Source organism: Dasypus novemcinctus, chromosome 2, assembly GCF_030445035.2.
Source record: "Dasypus novemcinctus isolate mDasNov1 chromosome 2, mDasNov1.1.hap2, whole genome shotgun sequence".
NCBI lineage: Eukaryota > Metazoa > Chordata > Mammalia > Cingulata > Dasypodidae > Dasypus > Dasypus novemcinctus.
In genome coordinates, this window is record NC_080674.1 from 93,792,087 (window position 1) to 93,815,304 (window position 23,218).

At 38.9% G+C, this 23,218-nt stretch overlaps 1 long non-coding RNA gene across 4 annotated transcripts; it reads right to left on the reverse strand.

Moving 5' to 3' along the window:
• Window positions 1-3,619: 3,619 nt before the first annotated feature.
• Window positions 3,620-18,454, reverse strand: LOC101418549 (uncharacterized). 4 transcript variants are annotated; one of them, XR_001119398.4, is made up of 4 exons: window positions 18,034-18,454; window positions 17,472-17,759; window positions 8,680-8,762; window positions 3,620-3,751 (listed from the first exon to the last, which is right to left on the reverse strand). It is a non-coding gene; the product is annotated as an uncharacterized lncRNA (long non-coding RNA). The 4 variants fall into 4 exon arrangements; XR_011646224.1 differs by lacking the exon at window positions 17,472-17,759 and adding an exon at window positions 5,324-5,451 and having other exon boundaries at window positions 3,630-3,751; XR_002798992.3 differs by lacking the exon at window positions 17,472-17,759 and adding an exon at window positions 5,324-5,501 and having other exon boundaries at window positions 3,630-3,751.
• Window positions 18,455-23,218: the final 4,764 nt, after the last annotated feature.

Sequence of the window (23,218 nt, forward strand, 5' to 3'; positions counted from 1 at the left end):
CCCCAACTAAATTGTAGACTTTTTGAGACTAGGGGCTGTTTTTGTGTGCCTGTTGTGACACCACAATATCTAGAAGCCTGCTTGGAACACATAAGGAGATCAATAACTAGCAATACCATCACTGGCATTTTTACATGAACAGAAACTTGATGATCACCTAGTTAATACTCCATATATTTGATAAATAGGAGATTAAATCATAAAAAGGAAGTATTTTGCCCAGATCATAGATCTAACAAAAGCTTTGGGATTATACACTCAGAAAGGGCTCCTTGACAGGGTAGTAGATAGTAGGCACAGGGCTGACTTTGCTTTAGTGACTTTAGCTTTAGCTTCTGGATTTCCACTTCCTCATTTGACAAAAGTGAAGGCATTTATACTTTATTATCTCAAAAGTTCTTTCAGGAACTCTTTTTTAAAAGGCTGTAGTTCATTGAATATTGCTATGAGCCAGACACTATGCGAAGCACTTTATAGACATTCTTTTATTTAACCCTTCTATCAACAACTTTGTAAGGAAAGTGATATTATTCCTACTTTTATAAATAAGGGAATGAGGAAATAGGAATTTTAAGTAATTTACGTAAGGGTACTCATCAAGTAAGTAGAATAGAACTGAATTGAAGTCTAGATCTGTCGAACAGTAAAGCCTAATGTCTTCATCATAATGCTACTCAGCCTTATTTCTACACTCTTCATTTTATAAAGAAATAGACAATGGCTGAGAAAAGTTGAATATTTTAACCAGAATTTCACACTGAGGAATTGGTTGAACTAGTTTTTCCAAGTACTGCTATGCTTCACCAATTCTAAGCACGTCAGTGAAAAGGAAAGTCCCTGGTAAAGAGTCCAGTAACATAAATGTAGAATGACACAGGGGTAAAAGGGATGTCTTTGTAGGCAGGCAATTTATTGAGAAAAAATAGAAGAATATAAAATGTATCTCTCAATCAGATCATCAAGTACTAACAACAGTTCACATCTCCTAACTCTGAGGAAAAATATACATTGCTCCCTTCCTTCAGTTCAAATTATGATTTGAACAGTGCAAGGGTAGGAGAATTTCTGAAGTTTTAACTCACAAAGGACCTATATCAAATGCCCTTGAAATACATAAAAGAATAGTCATGGGCTCCTGCCTTCAGGAGTCTGTGGTCTAAATTCAGGAGCAAAGGTAAGAGAGGAATTTTAGAGCACAGCACGGCTCTCTGCCTATGGTCTCTCTGAGGCTAGGAAAGGTTCTTGCCAGGCTCAGACTTTGACTCCACTTGGCCTGGCTTTCTTATCTCAGGTCTTAAGTCAGGGAGGGCAGCTTCTAAGGGGATGAAGGTCTTTCCAAGAGTCCTCTGTGAGAAAGAAACATTATTGAAGGGAGGGATCTACATTAGAAACATGATGGTGATGATTTAATCACTTGTTCCAAACCAAGATATTCTTAGATCTACTCTGGGATTTACCATAGCTAGACCAAAGTATAAAACTGGCATTCATCCCAGTAGACCAGGGCTTGTTAAAATCTCCTCAGCAATTCCACAGACCCTGAGGAAACCTGAGTAATGGCAAAAAAAAAAAAAAAAAAAAAAAAAAAAAAAAAACACACACACACAAGAATCTTTCCCATGGTTTCAAGTGTCTGAGAATTGCCTTTAGAGTTAAAAATGACCATTTGCAATTTTGTTTGTGTTCCTTCCACAGGTGTATACAACATAAGCTTTTATACGTATGGCTAAAGAATTATTCTTCAATACTTCTAGATGAGTTCTGAAGAATATAGGAAATTGCTAGTACTCTGATAACATATGTGCAGGCCAAAGAAAATTTATTCTTATTAGTAATTGTGAGAAAAACTATTCTGCTTGCTACGTGCTGATCTACATGCAACTTTTTTTTTTTTTTAAATGAAGTAAACAGATGAAGTAAAAGATGTGTGTGAGGGCCTGCCTAGTTCAGCTGACCGTCTGGCTGTTGGCATCAGTTATCTTCCATATGGTCATACTTGGAGCCTCTAAACTCCACATTTCCTAGGAGAGAACTACATTTCCCATGGTAAAGGGTTGGTTTTTCCTGGTTATAGAGGTAAGAGGTTCAGAGATCCAAATGAACTAAAGAATACTCTTGAATAAAATCTAGAAGCCCGCAGTTAAAATAATAATATCTACACTTTACATTAAGATAAGGAACAGCTGTAGTAAACAAATAAAAAAAACTGATTCACCATATTAATAAAACCATGCTGTTTAATGATATAGCATTTGCATAGTAGGACATAGATTCCTTCAACTTGTGATATTTAGCTCTACATAATACCCCTTGAGGCAACTGGCATATCATTAGCCCTCTTTTATAGATAAGCTAAATGAGTCAAGAAACTAGTTTGGTCTGTTCATTTGCCTGTTGAGTCCTGTATATCAGCAGTGTTGCAACACACACTCTCCAGTTCATAGGACTCACCCAGGACAACTAGCAAATAGCTGATGATGAACACCACCCATCCCAAGGAGATGTCTGCAACTGCAAGCAAGATAGTTCCATCTATCTGCCCCGTGTGATCTAAGCTCCCTCTCAATTAGAAATAGAGTGGGCATCAGCATCACAAAATCGTCAAGATTGAGGAATGAACAATGGATGAGAGCAGACTAATTGGTATTTACTATATACTTATAATTCTGGTTATGGAAGAACTTTTATCATTGATATAAAGGCAGTGACCTCTAGAGGTTCTGAGAGGAGGGAGAGGGAAGAATAGGTGTAATATGGGGGCATTTTCAGGACATTGGAATTGTCCTGCATGACATTGTAATGACAGATACAGACCATTATACATTTTGTCAAAACCTATAAAATTATGCGGTGCAAAGTGTAAACATAATGTAAACTATAGTCCACAGTTAGTAGCAATGTTTCAATATGTGTTCATCAATTTTAATAAAATGTACCACACTAATGAAAGATGTTGTTAATGTGGGAAAGTGTCTGTGTAGGGGTGGTGGCATATTGGAATCCCCTATTTTTTTAATGTAAAATTTATGTTATCTACAGCTTCTTTAAAAATGAAAAAATAATTTAAAAAAAAAAGGGTCTTTCTTGCATTAATGAAATGACTGAAACATGTTAAATCTCCTACAAGAGTCTTGGATGGGATGCCACCCATGCAGTTGTACCTATAAGTGAGTGCTCAGGCAAGGCTCTGATGAAATCAGCCAACAGGAAACCAAATGCGGACCTTGGACCACCCACCATCCTTCCACCCAAGTGATGGGGGTGGGGGGTAGGCAAGGGGAACAGACTATGCCATTTTCCCAGTTTAAAATTTAGATTTCTATCCTGGCTCAAATGGGATTTGACCTCAAATGTCCACAGATCTAGAGGCACATATACCTCCCTGAAAGCAAACTCTCAAAAAAAAAACCAAACATATAAATAAAAGAATAAAAGGGGAAGTGTGCCTTAAATACTGACTTTAGGGACCTGCATATGCATGCATATCCCCTTATTCTCTAAGCATTTACAATATTAGTAGCTAGATGTGCCGTGCTATGTGTAAACAGGTTAATTAAATCCAGAGTTCAAAGTTCAGACTCACAGTCAAATGAGAAAACATACAATGATAATATTTATTATTCTTATTATCATGGTTGTGATAAAATGACATTTATTAAGGGCTAAGCTCTGTATCTCATTTAATCCTCAAACAACATCCAGGTAAATGGGTCAGCCAAGAATCAAGTCCAGGTCTGTTTGGCTCCAGGGCCTGTGACATGAAAAAAGACACAGACAAAAACATTTATTTAGTCTTGCATGTATGTATGTGTGCATATATAGTGGGCATGAAAATGAAAGACAGACAGGTATGCTAACAGATAGCTTTGTTTCTCTATAACTGACTTTAGCCTTGGTCAACAGTCCTCATTTCCACTAACAGTGGAAAATCTCATTTTGCCCACTGAAAACTCAGTCTCTTTTAGGTAATTCACACTTTCCTCCATATTAGTCTTTTTCTGCCTTGTCCTTCCTTTCTCCTGGGGGTGGAATAGCAGCAGGAGAAGGTAAGTAGGGCGTATATAGCCTCTTGATGTCAGGAAGGGATGGGGGCCCTTGGTCTTCAATCATCCTCTATCCCTGCTGGATTCTGTTGAAGTGGAACCAAGCCCACTGGGCCCCCTTGGGCTCCACTGCCAATGCTCACAGTCCATACACTCCAGAAGTCGGGTCTAGGCCTTCTGTGTCCTCTGCCCCCTATCCCAGGCTCCTTTAGGTCCCCTGGTCTCAGCTGCACCAGTGTTCCTCTTCAGAAGAGCAGGATCTGACAGCTGCTCTCTTGCCCTATGTTGCAGTGGGGCCCTCTAAGTTCTGCCCACCTCAGATCCTCCCTCATCCATTGCTGTTTTGTTTCTCTGAACAGCTGGGGGGTTCCCTTAGCTAATCTCTGAGAATAGAGGCAACCATCCCAATATATTTTGTCTCTAATCTTTCTTTTTGGGGTTTCTATTGCCCCCTCTTTGGGACCCAGCAGTATGCAGGCACCAATTAGGTCTCCCTCTGAATCTCACTCTCCTTTGAGCTGGAAAAACTTCCATAACCTTTCTTAATGATGGGAAAACTAGGCTTTTTACCCACTCCATGGTTTATGATAGAAACTTGGTACTCTGGATACTTCAGAGACTAAAAATCCCTTTCTTCCCTTGTGTCCGTTTTCAAGATGATTCCATCTTATTACCTCAGTCTTCAGAAAAGCTACTGCATACTTCAATTTATATTCCACTAACCTACTGGCTGCTGTGGGAAAACAAGAAAAATATAGCAAAGAAAATCCTCAGACATTAGCTTACAATAGTATTTCACATTATTTCTCTACAGAGATCTGCATGTAAACATAATTTTGTATAATTGTGTTTCATGAAAGCAGTATCTTGACCTCCAACTTCCCCATAAATATGAGTCTGTCTTTTACTCCCTTTTTACCAATATTCAGGACATATTACCTGCTAATGAAATGCAACTCACCAGCCAGGGGATGCTATACATTTATGATTGCTATTATACCTTCCTTAACAGAAAAGCAATTAAAATGTGTAAAAAGCATATTGTTTGTGAACAGCTAGTCAGACTACCATTTTTCACACACACCATAACTGTCTTTTGTGCTAACAGCAGTACAAATATGAAACTTTAGGCACTGGGAAGTCTCATTCCCATTTCATTGCAGTTAAAATCATTCAAATTTCCAGCTGAATCATGTATCACAAATTCACTCACATATTACCCACAAGCCGGGTAAACCAATCTGGATGTTGGATTATGTTGGGCCCTGAAATGCAAGTACCTGAATCTTGGCTGCAGGACTTGTATTTGAAAACCAGATGTTCTTTGTGTCAGAGGCCATGGCCCTGCTGCAGGGCCACACTGGATGACACACTGGAAAGCTTTCCTCTGTCATGTAATTCCTCAGAGCTGGAGGGGAAGGGAAGGAGAAGGCAAGACAAACTGGACATAGCCTCTACCTGCCCTTAAGATAAAGAAGACACTGAGAACCCATTTTTGTAAAAAATAAAACAAAATCCCAAAAAGCACAAACTTATAGACTCTTCTTCCTACATATATATTTATATGTGTTTAGAAAAAGGCCAGGAAAACACACACCAAAATGTTAACAGTAATTACTTCCAGAAAGTAGAGGTGCAGAGGGTTAGGGAGGTAGACTTTTACCCTTTGATTTATACATTTCTGTGCTGTTCTAATTTTTTTTTTTCAAGAGCATAGTCTTCCATGGTAGTTTTGTTAAAAATACATACTTCTTAAAGAGAAAATCAAATGCCAGCCTTATAAAAGAATAGGTCATGTCAGAAGGGTAGGTCAGGAGGTATTTCCTTCCTTTTGATGCAGTCAGGTATGGGGGCCACAGCTATAGAAGCATTTGATTATAGAAAGGAAGCCAAGGGAGAAACAGGAGCTCTTTACTCTTTGCAAAAGATGAAAAAATAGGGTACAGGAGAAGCTCTCAGGCCCACTGTGGAGAGGGTGGTCTGAAATCTACAGGCCACGGTCTGACTCTTAGCCAATATGTGCCTCCCAAAACTGAGATAATAGATTCAGTATGTAAGTCACTTCTTGATTCTGTTTCCACAGTGTCTCTGCCCAGTCACCCAGAAATCCAGTATATTAACGAAGTGAAGGATATGTGGCAAGCCCAGCTCTGCAGTTGGGTCACAGCCCTGGCATACCTCCTGCTGAAATGTGCCACTCCTGGAATGCTGGGTCACTCCACCCACAAACTCACTCCTGGCTGAACTGGGGGTATCCAGGCTCCAGCAGAGGCAAGGCTTCAATCCTGGTTTTCACACTTGAACTATTAGTTCAGAAGCAAATGCCAAAAAATTCAACCTACCCTGAGCAACAGCCAGGATGCTGGTGTTGCCAGGCAATTCCTGGCTCATAGGACCACCAGCTTCCTTCTTTCTGAACCAAGAGGATACACCAGAGACCTACCTTTTGTGATTCAGACCTTGCTGACAAGGTACTCAGCCAGACAGATTTTTTTCCCTTGTTTAAGTTACTACCTGGTAATGAATTGTACACTTTGTGAAGTGTATGCTTCAGACTAGCAAGAAATGAAAGAAATGCATGCAACATTTATTTTGAAAATAATGGCCTTGAGGACTAGAAGAGTTAGAGTTTTTAGGGGATGTAGGATTTTATTTTTATTACCATACTTGCTCTAAGAAGGTTAAAACTTCATGGAACAGGTTACTACTACCACGTGATTCAGCATGCCTTTGTAGCAATTCTAGCGTAGTGGCAGTCTTTCTTATACTGTTAAATGCATAGGATTTAAATTGCTGTGATAAGGTCATAGTCATATGGTAGAATAAATCTTAATCTACATGGAAGACTTGACTATGATTTGAAGTAATTAAAATGTTTGTGGTACCCATTAATACAATGGGATAAAGATAAAAATTTAAGAATATTGAGAGAATACACCATGAAGTTTTCTATAATAGTAAGGATTGTCTCAAGGCCTTGCTTCTGCCATTGGCAACAAAACACTCATTTTGCATTTTATTTCCAGATAATCTATTCATTCCACTTTATATTTAATTGGCAAATTTTACTTTTAGAAATACATACATGTCTCTATTCTTTCAGCCCCATTTAAAAATCAGGAGTCACAGACTAGTTAAATTAACTAGCAAAAGACCACCAAATAAATTGCCAACAGATATAAATTCCAACCATCTCCTGACCTCAAACCAACTAGGCATTTCATTTGACCAATTTGCCTTCATCTCTGTCATTTCCAGACAATTATATTTTATCACTGCTATTCTTAATTCCATTTCATAACCTTCAGTTTTTTCTTTTCTCCTCACTGTGACATCTATACTATACCAGAAATGCTCAACCAAAGTTGGTGAACACACAGAAACTTGGAAAGAGTAAACTAGGTTAACTGGTAAGAACCCCAGAAGGTCTCATATGTGCTTGGACTTATGGAAAATCTTAGTTTCCAGGCTGCTAAGACAAATATCACATAAGGAGTTAGCTTAAAAACCAGAATTTATTTGCTCAAAGTTTCAGAGGCTAGAGGTTTGCTTCCTTCTGGGGTCGGTAGTGTCCTGACTGGCCAGCAATCTTTGGGTTCCTTGGCTTTCCTGTCACATGGTAATGTCACCTGCTTTCTCTTTCTGTTCCCCCTGACTTCTGGCTTCTGGCTCCTCTCCATGGCTTTTTTTCCATGTCCAATTTCCTTTGCTTATAAAGATTTCATCTCTATTGGATTAAAGCCCATTCTCATTCAATTTGGGCAACCCTAACTGATAATACCTTCAAAGGTATTATCCTATTTACAAATGGGTTCATACCCACAGGACCAAGGGTTAGGTCCCCTGCCTTTTGTGGGGGGCATGATTCAATCCCCACAGAACCTGAAAGAATAGGACCTGTTTTCTTGTTTATAAGTACACTGACTTTTTAAAAACATGAACACACAGTGTTTAAATTTTAAATCTGGAACTAAAGGGACCAATAACTGTCCTTTTACATCATTACAAGTTAATCAGCTCATCTTCTATTTCTGAGAATATGCTACGTCTTTTCACAAACTTTATGAGATTTGCATTTGTCATTAGCATACTGAATACAAGCATGATGAACACTGTAGAATAAAGAAAACTGAATTTCCCTTTACTTGTTCCAACTTTGACCTTGGAAAAGACATAAAGTTTTCTTATTAAGTTTTATTTATGTTTCATGTGCTCAAATGAAACAAGCTAGTAAATCTGTCAGAGAAAATTTATATTTCTCAGAAGGCAATGGAACTTCCAGCCAGCATCCCATCAAAGAATATGAATGTATATATTTAAAATACCGTGATTTTGTTTCTAGTATTTTAAAATTCAGGTACTGTGCTTGTTCACATGAGATCTTCCCATTTGGAAGTCCAAACAGAATGAAAAACAAATTGTGAAATCACGCACACTCAGGAATATTGCATCACTCTACCCCTTAAACACTCCCTCCCACTTTTTGTCTCAAAAGATTTCCTAATATCTTGAGGGCATCATCAGAGTAAGTTGACATTAAAAAAGACTAATAGAGATGTTTTTTAAAACCCCCAAAACACTTGATCTTTATATATTTTTATATATTTATAAATATATATATATGGAATGAACTTACCAATGAAAGTTCTTCTCAAATATGCATTTGTCTTTTGTCTTATTCCATTTCAAGCACAGTTGAAAGGACCAGGGTCTTCTTTGCTGTTAAAGCAATATTAAAATGACATGTCTTTTATTTTGATATCACTTCCAGTATTACAAAGAAGTAAAATTAAAAGAATTTGACCTAATAATTCAAAAAACATAGTAGAAAAGTCACAATGCTGTCAGTCCTGACACCTTTATAAGGGTAATGAACATAAGTCCATTCTCACTGGCAAGTTGCCAGCAAGAGGCAGACCTAAGAGTTTTTTTGTTAGACAACCCTGAAAGTTGAGAATTTAAAGTTAGATTAGCTATTAAATTATGATCAGTGGCTACATCCCCAAAGACAATTTACCCATGCATTTTATTCAGCAATTATTAGTATCTACTATATAAGCTTTTACTTTTGTTACTACGTTCTGCCTTGGGCATTGTTGTATTTCAGTACGGAGTTGAGTGCTTGGCACATAGAAGGCACTCAATATGTATTTCTTGAAAAATGAATGGTTCAGTCATGCAGTTTATCAAGAAATAAGAATTACAACTTGAAGAGTAATTTTTACCTTGTTTTACTATGTAGAAAGAGCACTTGATAACTAGAGTTAATATTTTCTTTCAGACTTTTCTTACAAAAACTTTACTTTTCTTTTAACTATACTGTTAAGAATCAGCAAGGGGAAGCAGACTTGGCCCAGTAGTTAGGGCTTCCGTCTACCACATGGGAGGTGCGCAGTTCTAATCCCCGGCCTCCTTGACCCGTGTGGAGCTGGCCCACGCACAGTGCTGATGTGCACAAGGAGTGCCCTGCCACGCAGGGGTGCCCCCCTTATAGGGGAGCCCCACATGCAAGGAGTGCACCCCATAAGGAGAGTCACCCAGTGCAAAAGAAGTTCAGCCTGTCCAGGAATGGCACCACACACACGGAGAGCCGATGCAGCAAAATGACGCAATGAAAAGAAACACGTGCCGCTAACAACAACAGAAGCAGACAAAAAGAACATACAGCAAATGGACACAGAGAACAGACAATGGGGCGGGGGAGGGGGGAGGTGGGAGGGGGAAGGGGGAGGGGGAAGGGGGAGGAATAAAAAAAAGAGTCAGCAAGGTTAGACACTCCCCTTCAGATTGATTTTCTTTCTATTTGTGGATGTCATCCATATTCATGCCTCTTCAGTCTGTGTAAACTTTCCAAAAGTTCTTGTTGACTGCAAGAGTTTGAAAGCTCATTGTTGTTGAGAGGATGAGAAGACTGGCATCCATTGTGTATCATTTAGTGACTGAAATGTGTGCTACTGAGCAAGGCCTTTATCCTCATGTTGCCTCTGTTTATCCATCTGGAAAATGAGAACAATACTCACTAGTCTGGAATGGAAGTGATTGCCAAGGACTTTGTGATCCATGCAGGGAAGGTGACATTTTAGTTGCTACATAGTACAGATGTTTCCCTTTGGTTAATTAGTGGTCAGGTACTGCTGGAGCACTTACTTTCAGAGATGTGAGCCAAAAAAAGCAGAGATTGGCTTATGGATTTTAATAATTTTAATAACATTTAGATGTTTCCTTAATATGGTAACTTGATATTTGATTATGATTTAAATTACAGTCACAGATTAGGGACCACTTCGTCTAGTGTTTCTTAATCAGGGTATGCCCGCACCCCTCTGTGGAATCTTTAGTTCTACATACACCCTGGCTCTACTTCTTTCCCCTGGTTAAGAACCAGGGATCTACACCATCCTCTTTCGTCTTTTTTAATGAAATAAGACAGTGAGGCCCAGCTGGTAAATGTAACATCAAGACTAAAATACTCAGCTTCTTACTTCTTCTAGTGGATTTTTGATCCCATAACCTATGAAAGCTCTAATTTGTTAGTTTGTATTGATATATTTTAAGGTAAGTTTCCAGATACAACTTGGCAGTAACAATTGGAAGTTTAATTATCTGTATAACTTTGCAGCTCTTAACATTTTTTGTATTTCTCATCTGATCTATAAAGCCTTCTGAAATTCATCTTGTTGGAAATAAGTTCAACTTCTCTCTTAAAAGCCTTCAAAACATATTCAACCTCTATTGGGACATATATTAATCAGTATCGTCCTGTATGAAAGAACTTTTGTCTTTCTTTTCCTAGATTGTGAACTATTGGCGAGAGATGTCAATGTGCTCATTGTCTTTTAAACTCTAACAACAAATAAATGCTTTTTACCAGGCCACGTGTTGGACCAGAGATACCCAGACTTTAACAAGTATCAGACTCACCTGAAGGGCTTGTTAAAGTACTTTTTGCTGGGTCCCACCCCAAGAGTTTCTGAATCAGTGGGTCTGGGGTGGAGGCTGTGTTTGGCGCTCTAGGTAAATTCCCAGGTGATGTCACTTTGAGAAACACTCTTCTGCATCCTTGCGTGAACAGCTTCTATTTTAGTATTTGCTCTTACTCCACTAAGTAGGCTTTATTACTCCTGTTTTCAAAGAAGATACATAGCTAGTAAGTGGAAGAGGCAAGATTGGAACCTTGATGTCTGGAAGCCTAGTGCTCTGGTCTTTCAATTAAACACCCTCCTCTTCTTTCAGATTTCCTCTTAATCATCTTAAGTTTTCAAGAAATGCCTGCAGGAGTTAATTACATTGTTAAAATGGAGACAGACTGCCTAGGTTCAGTAGTGATCTTGGGCAAATTATTTACCCCTTCCTACCTCCCAATTTCCTCATCTGCAAAATAGAAATTAGCAGTATTTACTTGTAGGACACATTATAGTTTGCTTCCTAAAATTCAGTCATTCATTCTTTCATCTCTTCCATTGTATAATGAGCAATGTGGTTCAGGGCATTGCCCCAGCTCCACTGATTCATCCAAATCAATCAAGATAATGCTAAACTTCTGCATTCAGGTTCAGGAAAATGCACCCTAGTCAATTATATAACATCCGCTCTTACAACCCACCCAAGCCCTCTCCCAGTTAATGTTTCAGAGGTGAGCAGTGAACTAAAGTTCGGCCAATTTAAGGAGGAGAAGGAATTTTTTTACTTTTTTCATTTTGGGGAATTAGGGTACCCTCTCAACTCTATGAGACATAAATAAGGAAGTAGGTTTTCTGCTGACAGCCATCCTACAAACAGGGCAATTGGCATTAGGAGGAATACAATACTGGATAATAGGACAGAGACAGAACCTGGGAACCTGATGGAATCCAATATGAAGCTATTGGATTCATTAACCAATTATTATGCGTGTCAGCAAATGTCCCTATTGTTTCAGTCAGTGGGAGTTGTATTTTTTGTAATTTATAGTCAAACACCCTGATACCCTATCACAAAGGATTGCTGTGAGGATTAAATGAGGCATTGCGTAAAAATATATATATTTTAAAGATACATAGATTACGTAAAATGTTACATAAAAAATGTAGGGGATTTCCATATACCCCATTCCCCACACCTCCTACTTTCTCCACATTAATGACTTCTTTCATTATTGTGGTACATTCATTGCAATTGATGAACACATTTTGGAGCATTGCCACACAGCCTGGATTATAGTTTACATTGTAGTTTACACTCTCTCCCACTCCATTCTGTAGGTTATGGCAGGATATATAATGTCCTGTATCTGTCTTTGCAGTATCATTCAGGACAGTTCCAAGTCCCAAAAATGCCCCCATATTACACCCCTTTTTCCCTTTCCCTGCCTTCTGCAGCTCCTTGCAGATGTTCTTATCACCAGGATTAGAAAAGCCAAAACAACTAGATGAACATCTCTGTCAATGATGAAGACCCTGGCTATAACAGAGAAAGGCTATTTGGAGATATATAGTTTCATGGAACAATAGATACACTTAGCATTAGTAAAGGGATTCAGAAAATGATTAGCGAATGTTGATATCTTTTTGCCATAGCTGAGATTAAATGGATTGTCCAAAATCTCAGAGTAGAGATGGGTCTCATCCAAATCTGCTGCTCATGTTACTTGTTGTGGCTGCCTGCATTTTTGGCTGTCCAGCATGCCACACTCTCTTTAGAGCACTGCCCCTCCACCGCAATAAACATGTGATTCTTTTGGGGCTGCCAAGAATATTTAGTTCTTTTTTGATGAGTCAAGACAAAACAGGCATGTTTCTTCAATAATTACTTTATGTTATAGTGATTACTCTGCTCCCAATGACATTAAAATTAAGCTTTTAAAGGAAGCAAAAAAGAAGAGGGTAAGAAGAGGATACTTATCTTGAGTGAATAAATGATTCAATTATGATATCTTGGGTCTGGAAAACACTGACTAGTGTACTGGACAAAAATTTTATGAGAACTGCCTAGGGATATAGGGAGTGGATCAGTATGGGTAAAAACATAAAGCATGATTTTGAAAGTAAATATTAGTGGGGGGTGGGGGGTGGGGGATGCTTGCAAGTCACCAGAATATGCCCTGGACTGGTGTGTGTGTGGTGATGTTGTGTTATTGCCTCATTCTTGGCAGTAAGTCAGTATTCAAGAAAACCAGATTGTAAATTTGGAATCTGTGCTTCAGTGGATTGAAACTGGCCTCTAGTCACTAAGGCAAAATCAAAACAAAACACACAAGAATTTAGAGAGGAGGTTTTTCTGCCAAAATCTTTTTCCTTGATGTTATTTCTTACTTGGGCCAATATTCCAATGGAAAAAAATAGATAGACTGGTCAAGAGTTCAATATAATTTTCTGTGACATTTGACCTAAAGTGACAAAATGAAAAATGACAGAAAATTTTATTCTTTCTTGTGGATATATATATGTGACTATTTGTCTCTCACGTGATGCATAAAAGAAAAAAATGAAAAGTGTAAACTAAGGCTATTTTGTTTTATCTGAAATGTTAACTCTCAAACTAATTTATTTATTCAATAAATATTAATTGATGATTTACTATGTGCCAAGTACTCTTATTGGAACCTGAGAAACATGAATGAACAAGACAAAAACATAATGTTGTAATTTCTTAGGATTGTCATAACAAAGAACCACAAACTAGGTGGCTGAAAACAACAGAAATTTATTGTCTCACAGATCTGGAGGCCAGAAGTCTAAACAAGGTGTTGGCAGGACTATGATTCTCTGAAATCTGTAGTAGAGTCTGTTCCATGCCTCTTTCCTGGCTGCTGGCGGTGGTTTGCCAGACATCCATGGTGTTCTCCATCTCCGTCATCACATGGCATTGTTCCCTCTGTCTGTCTGCATGTGTCTAATTCTCCCCTTCTCTTAAGGGCACCAGTCCTATTGGATTAGGGTATACTCTAATCCAGTTTGCCTTCATCTTAACCAAGTACATCTTCAAAGACCATTCTTCCAAATCAGGTCACGTTCATAGGACTAGGAGTTAGGACTTGAACATGTCTTTTCAGGGACACAGTTTAACCCATAATAAGTAACAAAACTTGACATGATGAGAAGTCTGAAAATATTACTGGGATCCTGAAACTTTCTTGTGAGCTAATTTATGTGCTTGCTATCATTGCTATCATAATTCTTGGTTGAACAACTATTATAATACTTAGATTTTGAAAACTTCAGTTAGAGTTTAGCTGCTTATCCTTTATCATGCCAAACGACACGATAGGAGGGGAGAACTGGGGCAAGTGTGAGAAGATTAAATTGATCTTTATGAAAAGTTTTCACAAACTTTTTACAAAGGGACAGATTCTGGAGGTAATGTGGAGGATACAGGGGAAGTAAATGTCATCCAAGTGAGAATGGATCTCTATGAAGGGAGATGTTAGAACATCTATAGAAAGTGGAACTCTGAGGGAAAGTGGTTAAGGTTTAAACAAGGTCTTCAGTAATCTTTGCAGTGTGAAGTGCGATATAAAACTTCAGTAATACTCAAGAAAAAATCAATAAAACCTACAACAGTCTTCAATGATTTTTATGGGGAGTTTTCTTTCCTCTGCTTCTTTTCCTACTTCTCCTCTCCTCCTTTCTCTTCCTCATCTTTGTCTTTTTCTTTCTCTTCTTTTTTTCTTCTTTATATTAATGTTTGGTCAAGGGCAAGACAACCAATTAAATGAGGGTTACATACACTTTTTAAAACTTTAAATATAATAATTTAATGTTTGTGAAAAATATTGTTCTCATAAATTAAACCTAGATGATATCTTCTTTTTTTTTTGGAGGTACCAGGAATGGGGATTGAATCCAGAAACTTGTATGTGGGAAGCCAGTGCTCAACTACTTAGCTCCACCTGCTCCCTATACAGTATCTTCGTAACAGGAGTTTTTAAGTGGAGTCAATTTGAGATGTTTATGATTTTTGAGAGAAGAATATGTATTTAGAGAGTCTGAGACCTGCTGAGCCATAGAATTTTGTCACTAAACCTAAGACCATTGGTCATACCCTGGAAAAATCGCAGCTGCAATGTAAGTTATAAAAGCAAAAGTAGCAATATTATTGATAATAAAAGAACTAGTGGTAGAGATGGCTTCTATTCCCAAGGAACCTATGTGTGCCAAGTACCATGTGTCACTGAGTCCTCACAACTCTTCTACAACTTGGGTAAATACCTTGCTCAATATTATGCAGACTTGCAGCCATTCTTTGGCACATGTGTTGGGCATGGACCAGGGGAAATGTAACAGATCTCTGTCATTAGGGACTCTAATCCATTTTGAGGAGGAAACAAAGAGTCCTTTACTCTCAGAAGGGATTCTCAGGACTTCTAGTGGGACCTGGTCTCAGAATGGGCCTCTTTATTCCAGAAATCCCCTGGTTGAGAGCCCACATGTGTCCTGAGGTACTGTAGAATCTCCAGACCCACCTCAGAGCAGAAACCCATAGTCTAATTGGAATTATCATCACAGAAGAGAACAAATGATTTGATCCTTTAGTTCTTCAATTGCAAATACAACAAAATATGATGAAGTGACTTTTTGTTCCGTCCTTCCCTGTCTCCCTCCCCTCGTCCCTCTGTTCCTCCCTCCTCTCTCTCTTTCTTCTTTCATTTATTTATTTAACAAACAAGTATTGATGGGCTCCTTTGTGCAAGCCCCTGTGCTAGATGAACAAAGCATGACCCCTGCCTCTAGAAGGGAAGAGCATATTTCCATACAGTGGAGAACATAAGCAGCAGGAGGTCAGGATCTGTACAGTCTTATTGGTCACTACATGCATTATACCCACCTAGCTCTCACATGGTGATAAGTACGTGCTCAAAAAATATGTCGAATAAATGGCTACAAATCGAGTGTGGCTTTAATAATTAAAGAGTACTCCTGAAGCCTCATCAGGTTAATGCCATCCTCCAGGCTTGTCCAAGGGGCCGTCAGGAAAAACAAAGCCAGTGTACATTCAGATGAAGTGGTCATCGAATACATACCTTATGAAAAATAAGGATGCTCAGATTGAGTAATGATACACTTGGCTTGCACATAACACATGTTCTTTTCCATGTTGCTAAAGACTTCTTGCTTGGAAATGAAACACTTATAATTGAATATATGATGTTCTCAAGCATCCGAGGCCAAACCACCTTAAGCTGTGAACGCCTTGGCTCTGAGAAGCCAGTCAGGGTCAGGGCAGGGCAGTACTTGGCCTGATGCCCCTCTAGAAGAAACCAAACAGCTACAGGAAGTGGTTTTTGTGATTCAGTAGGTGGCACACTTCCTTTTGAGTCAGAAATGAATCACGGTCGTGAGAGGCAAAAAAGACCTAGTTCTCTATCCCATCCTTTTCCCTATTCCCAATAGTAAATTCATCTCAGTCTGTCATCTGATATATCCTGTTTAGTTTAGTGTGTTTAACAGCAACAACAACAAAAGCAAATTAACTGCGAGCTATGAGGTGGCAAGAAGGGACTAGGAAACGAGGCAAACTGGAATGAATCCAAACATTTTTTCATCATATGGCCATATTCTCAGAAGGGACTGAAAGAAAAGTCATAGTCTGATTTCACTGGGATCCTTAAGGCCCCTAGTTCTCTTGACTCAAATCTGGCCTATTTCTAGTGGAAGCAATTAGCTCACACTTACATAAACCGTGTTGCTTTAAATGGCCCTGCTCTCGTCTTCACTCACTGACCCTGGCTTACTCCCTGGCATGTCTGCTGGAAGGCCTTCTCAGTGCTGTCCCAAGCATGGCCTCGATCAGCTGTGGGTGAAATGATCCTGTTCTGAATGTACTGAATGCTGCTGGCAATGCTGTAAATTGTTTTGAGGCTTAAGGAAAAACCCCATAGATATCAACAAGTCATAAAAACAGGCATATTTCCCCCTCACCCTTTCCCCAATGTGTATTTAATTCTTCAATATTAGAAGTTCTGGGAACATAAACGTATGTAACCATATTTTCATCTGATGAACTAGTTTTTACTGTATGTTGCTTCCTTCTACTCTAATTTGTTGAGGTTTGCAGCATATATCAGAATAAAAATCCAGACACTCTGGCTATATGTCCCATATCACTCTCAGAAAACTGAAAATCAGACTGCATTCTGAAATCCTGTTGCCATTTTGATATTCCATAGCTCCTTCAGTAAGATAGTGTAATAGTGTAAAGCACACGAGATTCAAAGTCACATAGACCTAGGCTCAAATTCAAGCTCCACAAAAATGTATAAAGCTGTGTGAATTTGGATAAGTCTCTTAACCACTCTGAGACATAATTTCCTCATTCTATAAAATGGGATTCTAACATAAGATGATATTATTGTAAGAACAAAATAAGGCTTTTATGTGATACCTAGCACAACTCCTGACTCATATTTGATGTTTAAAATAAACTATTGCCCTTTCCCTTTATTTACAATACCTTGCCATTGGGAGGGAGGAACAGCATTTGGACACAACAACCTCATGGATATGTTAAGTCTCATCCGTCTCGAAGACATCGGTCACATCCAGCTCCTTTAGCAATTTCATCAACAGCAGGACATGTGATACCAAATGACGAGTCAAGTTCCTTATTAGAGTGGGGGAAATGTCCAGCCAGGAAGCAGGCTTTAAAGCCAAAGCCAGATCTTCTGGGCAGGACAGTTGTGGCTGATAGATGATAGCCAAATATGAAAGCAGTCCTCATCTGACACACTTAAGAGAGCACCTAGAGCGTAGGCAGGGAAAAGAACCACAAACAGCTCTCACAGCCAGACAGACCCAGGTCAAGCAGGGCAATGGCAGGCAGACAAGTGGAGATGGGAATACACTGTTAGATTTGAAAAGCACCGCTAAAATATCCATCCACCCATATCTCTTTAACGCCTCCCACCTCCCTTCAATTCCTCCCACGTGGCCATAAACCGAGGGTGACGCCTGTTTAGAGAAGAGTAGTGGTACCCAAATGAAAATCAAGGTCCAGAACATTATCGTGTACTTACCCATCTCAGAGCCATCGTGCTGTGTATGGTAGTTGCCTGGTTACCTGCCTGTGTTTTCCACTGGACTGTGAGCTCCTAAAAGCAAGGACTGTGTCTTCATCCTTTTAACAGCCCTTACCTGTCGCATAGTGCCCAGCCCATAATAGGTGCTCAGAGAATATCTGCTGACATGAAAGAATCCCTGCAGTGGCCAGAAAATTTGAAACAGGAATTGGTTGCCTCTTAGTGCCCAGGTACCACAGAGGTACTGGCTGGATAGGTTTGGTTGGAGCAAAGGAGCCAGAAGTCAGGAACCATAGTATGAAAATATGGGGGAGAGAGGATGGAAGCTGTTTTAAATGGACTTGTCCTGGTGAATCTAAGCTGGACACATGATTTCTGCAGCCTGGGTATTGTCTGCGTTGAGTGCTGATTGTGTGTCTGCTGGAGGCTTCTGTTTAAATAGCGACCAGAGTAGGATGACTCAGCAGGCAGAGGATGGGACGCTGTTAGGATACCTCATTTTTAAGCAACAAATCATATTGCCCCGTGTCTGAGGCGGTCTCTGAGGTGACACACAATTTTTTCTTGGCAGCCCATCAGCCAGGGTGCCAAGTCACCCATTAGTAATCTGGAAACTGACAGAAATTGTTTGACAGGCTTGATTTCTTGCCCCAAGCCTGGAGATTCATCTTTAAAATGAACTCATCAATAGGTCCTGTTTCTGAAAGTTACAGGCTGATTTTAATAGAATTTTAAATCACAACGGAATTTTTTATTCTGATTTCTCCATATCAAGTCCTCCCGATTATCTTCAGGATAAAGTTAACCTTCTTTATACTGGCAATTGATGTTCTGCTGGAACTGTACCTACCTTTCCAACATGGGAGACTCTAAGTTGTTTTGTTTGGACTTTCCCCTTAAAAATTGGCTTGCTACTGTTTGTTTTTTTGTTTTGTCCTTGTCAGATAACAGAAACAGGACAAAGTTAAGAAAGAAGCCTGGGAGGAAATCCTATCTAGTAGCTATTTCCTGAGAATTGAGGAAGTTACCATTATTAAAATTGAACAGCACAACACTTTTATATAGGTCACTAAAAAGCAGTGATCTCTGCATATATTGACACAATAGTCAATTTTCAAGTAGGAATCCAAGGATAGAGCAGATGAAAGGATCAAAACTTCTATCTATGGGAAAAGATACCTCAAATTTGTGAATTGGTCTAGCTGCAAGTTGCTAAGCCTGAAATGAAATTAAAACAAGTTTCAAACGCGTTTTTAAACATGATAAATGTTTAACATGACTGTAGAACTGATTCTATCTTCAGATCACTTTTTTGCAACCCCTTGCCTCAGATTAAGGGAGTAAACTGTATTGACTACAACCCCACTCTTCATCTCTAGTATGCCATCCTTCACCCTCACTCCCAAAAGCCTTCCTGATGAGAATTTCCTCGGCTGCCTCAGTACAGTCACCAGTCAGCAAGGACTTTGTGTTTCCTCAGAGCTTAGGACAATGAGTCTTGTGGATGTAAAGCTGCTTAATAGGATTTATATTATTTGAATTTGAAAGAGGGATTCTCCGCTTGCCTCCAATCTGCAAATTCCACTCGAGCATGGTGAATCGTGGCATTTTTTATTTACCCTCCAGGGTTTTCATTGTCAACCTAATGATTATTTGAAATAATTTATCTTGGCAAATGGTGATGATTCCACAAACTTCTCTTGGAGTCCAGAGAGAAATATTTTTTTCCCACTTGACATAAATGTTTGGTAACAAAAATAAAGAGAAAAAATATTCAGAATCTTTTTTTAAATTCTAGTTCACTTGTGAATTTTACTCTTTCAGCTTTGAGATATGCTGTATTTGCATATCCTTAGACAATCCAATTTGGATTGCTTATAATTTTTAACACTATTTAAAAATGAAACAAACAATGAGTTTTCTGTAGGCATTTTGAAATGTATAGATAAGGACAAAGAAGAAACTCTGAAACATCTATTATCTCAACAACTCATATATAATAACCACAGTTAATAATCTGGAATAAGCACTTCCCAATTGTAGTAGGTTGAATTATGTGCTCCAACAAATGACATATTCTTAATTTTAATCTGTGTTCTGGTGGGTATTAACTCATGTGTAAATAGGAGCTTTGAAGATGCTATTTTTAGTTAAGCTGTGGCCAAGTGAATCAGGGTAGGCTTCGATCTGTATTGCTAGATGCCTTATGAGCACAAGAAAGTTGGACTCAGTTATTCAGAGGAGGCCACACACACAAGAAGCCCAAAGCCAGGGGAAATAGGAAGAGCAAGTATAAGGAGAGAGAGAGATTGCCATGTGATGGGAGGTAGAGATCCCAGCCAAGGAACCACAGAGATTGCAGCAAGCCAGCACCAGAATGCTACAGACTTTAGGGAGGAAGCATGGCCTTGCTGGTACCCTGGCTTTGGACTTCTGGCCTCCCAAACCATGAGCCAGTGAATTCTTGTTATTAAGCCAACATATTATATGGTATTTATCATCACAGCCTGGGGAGGGGGAGGGGAAAAATTAAAATCAAAGCTCCCCATACATCATTAAAAATAAAAAGAGAGAGAGAGAGGAAGACCTAAGACCACTAAAGAGCTCAAGTCCAGGACAAGATACAGGCACTGAAAAGACAGGGAGGACCCTGCATTTTGAATTTCCCTTGGCTAACCTTCCTGACAGGAGAGCTGAACTCTGACAGAGCATCAGCCAACATAAAGTCAGTTTGCATATGTGGTGAAGGTGGTTTTTGCTTAGGCTTGTTTGGTTTTGTTAGTTCCTAACAATAAAGAAAAATATCTACCGTTTCACCAGTGGTTACAAAATCAAGAAACAGATACCTCAGGGAATAATTCTCAGATTTAACATTCTAAAATATTAAAATGTGCAGCATGCAACAGAAAGATCAGAAGACAAATAAAGAAATGGGAAATGATGGTCCACCCAAAAAGAAGAGGATAAAAATCAAGGAAAGATCAACAAAGAAAATAGCATTGTAGAAGTACTGGACAAAGACTTTTTAAAAAATTATCTTCAATATGCTCAAGGTTTTGAAGGAAAATATGAAGTACTAAAGGATATCAGGAAAACCATGGAGATCAATATAAGGATCACAATAAAGAGACGTTTCAAAAAGGAACCAAACAGAACTACTGGAATTGAAGACCACATAAACTAAAATCAAAAATTCCCGGAAGGGGTTTCAACAGCACGTTGGAGCTGGCAGAAAATAGAATCAGTGAACTCAAAGACAAGACAATTGAAATGAGTCAGGCTGAGGAACAAAAAGAGAAAAGAATTACAAAAAAATGAAAATAGCCTAAGAGACTTCTGGAACACCATCAAGTATACCAATATATGCATTATGGGAGTTCCAGAAGGAGAAGAAAGAGAAAAGGGGGAAGGAGGAATATTCAAAGATAAAATGACAGAGAACTTCTCCGACATAGCAAATCATGTGACTATGCAGTGGTTTAAAGAGGCATAAATCCAGGAAAGATAACCACAAGGGTAAATACAAATGCCAGTATTATTTTATAGTAATGTTTGGTATGTAACTCCATTTCTTACTTCTTACAGGGGCTAAAATTCAAATGCACAAAAAGCAATGGTAAATGTATGGTTTTGGACATACAAAATTCAAAGATGTAATTTATAACATGCCAAAAAAAAAAAGGTGTGGGAGTGGGAGGTATAGTCTGGAAGTATAGTCTGTCCAGCTGCTGCTGACAGAAAGGGACATAAAAATTGTCTTCTGCAAGAACAGGAATGTGCATGGGTAATCACTGATCATAATTGATGATTAGCAAATTCAGACTGCTGGGTCCTAGTTCTGAGGGTAACCAATGTTTCAATGCTGCCCCAGACAAGATCAGTGGCATTTCATTGTTTCAACCCTTCATGGACAGGGGCAGAGGCAATAGAGGTTTAAAAATGCAGGGCTTCCTCGGGGCTTTTGGAGAAAGTTAGTCGAAGTGCTATATTTGCATTTTCCAATCAAAAGGCAGAGGTAGACAGAATGGATAAAAAAGCATGAAGCAACTATATGCTATGTGCAGGAGACTCAAACAAAGTCAAAGATACAAGTAGGTTGACAGTGAAAGGATGGGAAAAAAATGTATCATGCAAGTAGTAACAAAAAGAGACCTGGGGTAGATAAACTAATATTGGATAAAGTAGACTTTAAGTCAATAACAGTTACATGGGGCAAAGATGCTAATTACATACTGATAAAGTGGACAATTAAACAGGAAGATATAAAAATTAGGAATATGTATGCAGAGTCCCAAAGTATATGAAGCAAATATTGACAGATTTTAGGGAGAAATTGACAGTTCTATATTAACAGTAAGAGACTTTTACACATCACTTTCAATAATGGATAGATTATTTAATCAGAAGATCAATAAGGAAGAGCAGGACTTGAATGATAGACTAAAACAACTAGTTCTGGCATACTTGTATAAAACAATGCACCCAACAAAAACAGAATTGCATTCTTCTTGTATGCATATGGATCACACTGCAGGATGAACCGTATGTTGGGTCACAAAACAAGGCTCAATAAATTAATAAAAATTGAAATCAGGGAGCAGATGTAGCTAAAGCAGTTAAGTGTCTGCTTTCCACATGGGACGTCCCAGGTTTGGTTCCCAGTGCCTCCTAAAATCAAACACAAACAAATGATAAAACCAACTCAGGGGAGCTGATGTGGCTCAGTGTTTGAGCACTGGCTTTTCCCACATAAGGTCTGTGGTTCTTTTCTTATAAAATTGAAACTTAGCTTAGTATTATATACTGCCTAAGAGTTACTTCCTGAAAAACCTCCTTCTTGCACTCTAAGCCAAACTCAGCATATAAATGCATTACGTCCCGCCCATTCCCCACTCCCAGCATTGGACATGACTCCTGGGGATAAGCCTCCTTGGCACCAACGGATTATTACCAAGTGCCAGCTAGCAATGCATCTGGAAAAAGGCCTTGATAAAAAGGGGCAAGTGGTAAATACCAATGAGTTTTTTATGGCTAAGAGATTTCAAAGTAGTTAGGAGACCATTCCAGAGGTTACTCTTATGCAAGTCTCAGCAGGTTCTTTTTGACTGCCACAGTAAACAGTGCCTCAAATAGTGGGGCACCTGGGGGCTCTAGAGACATCTAGAAACTATAAGCAGGGCAG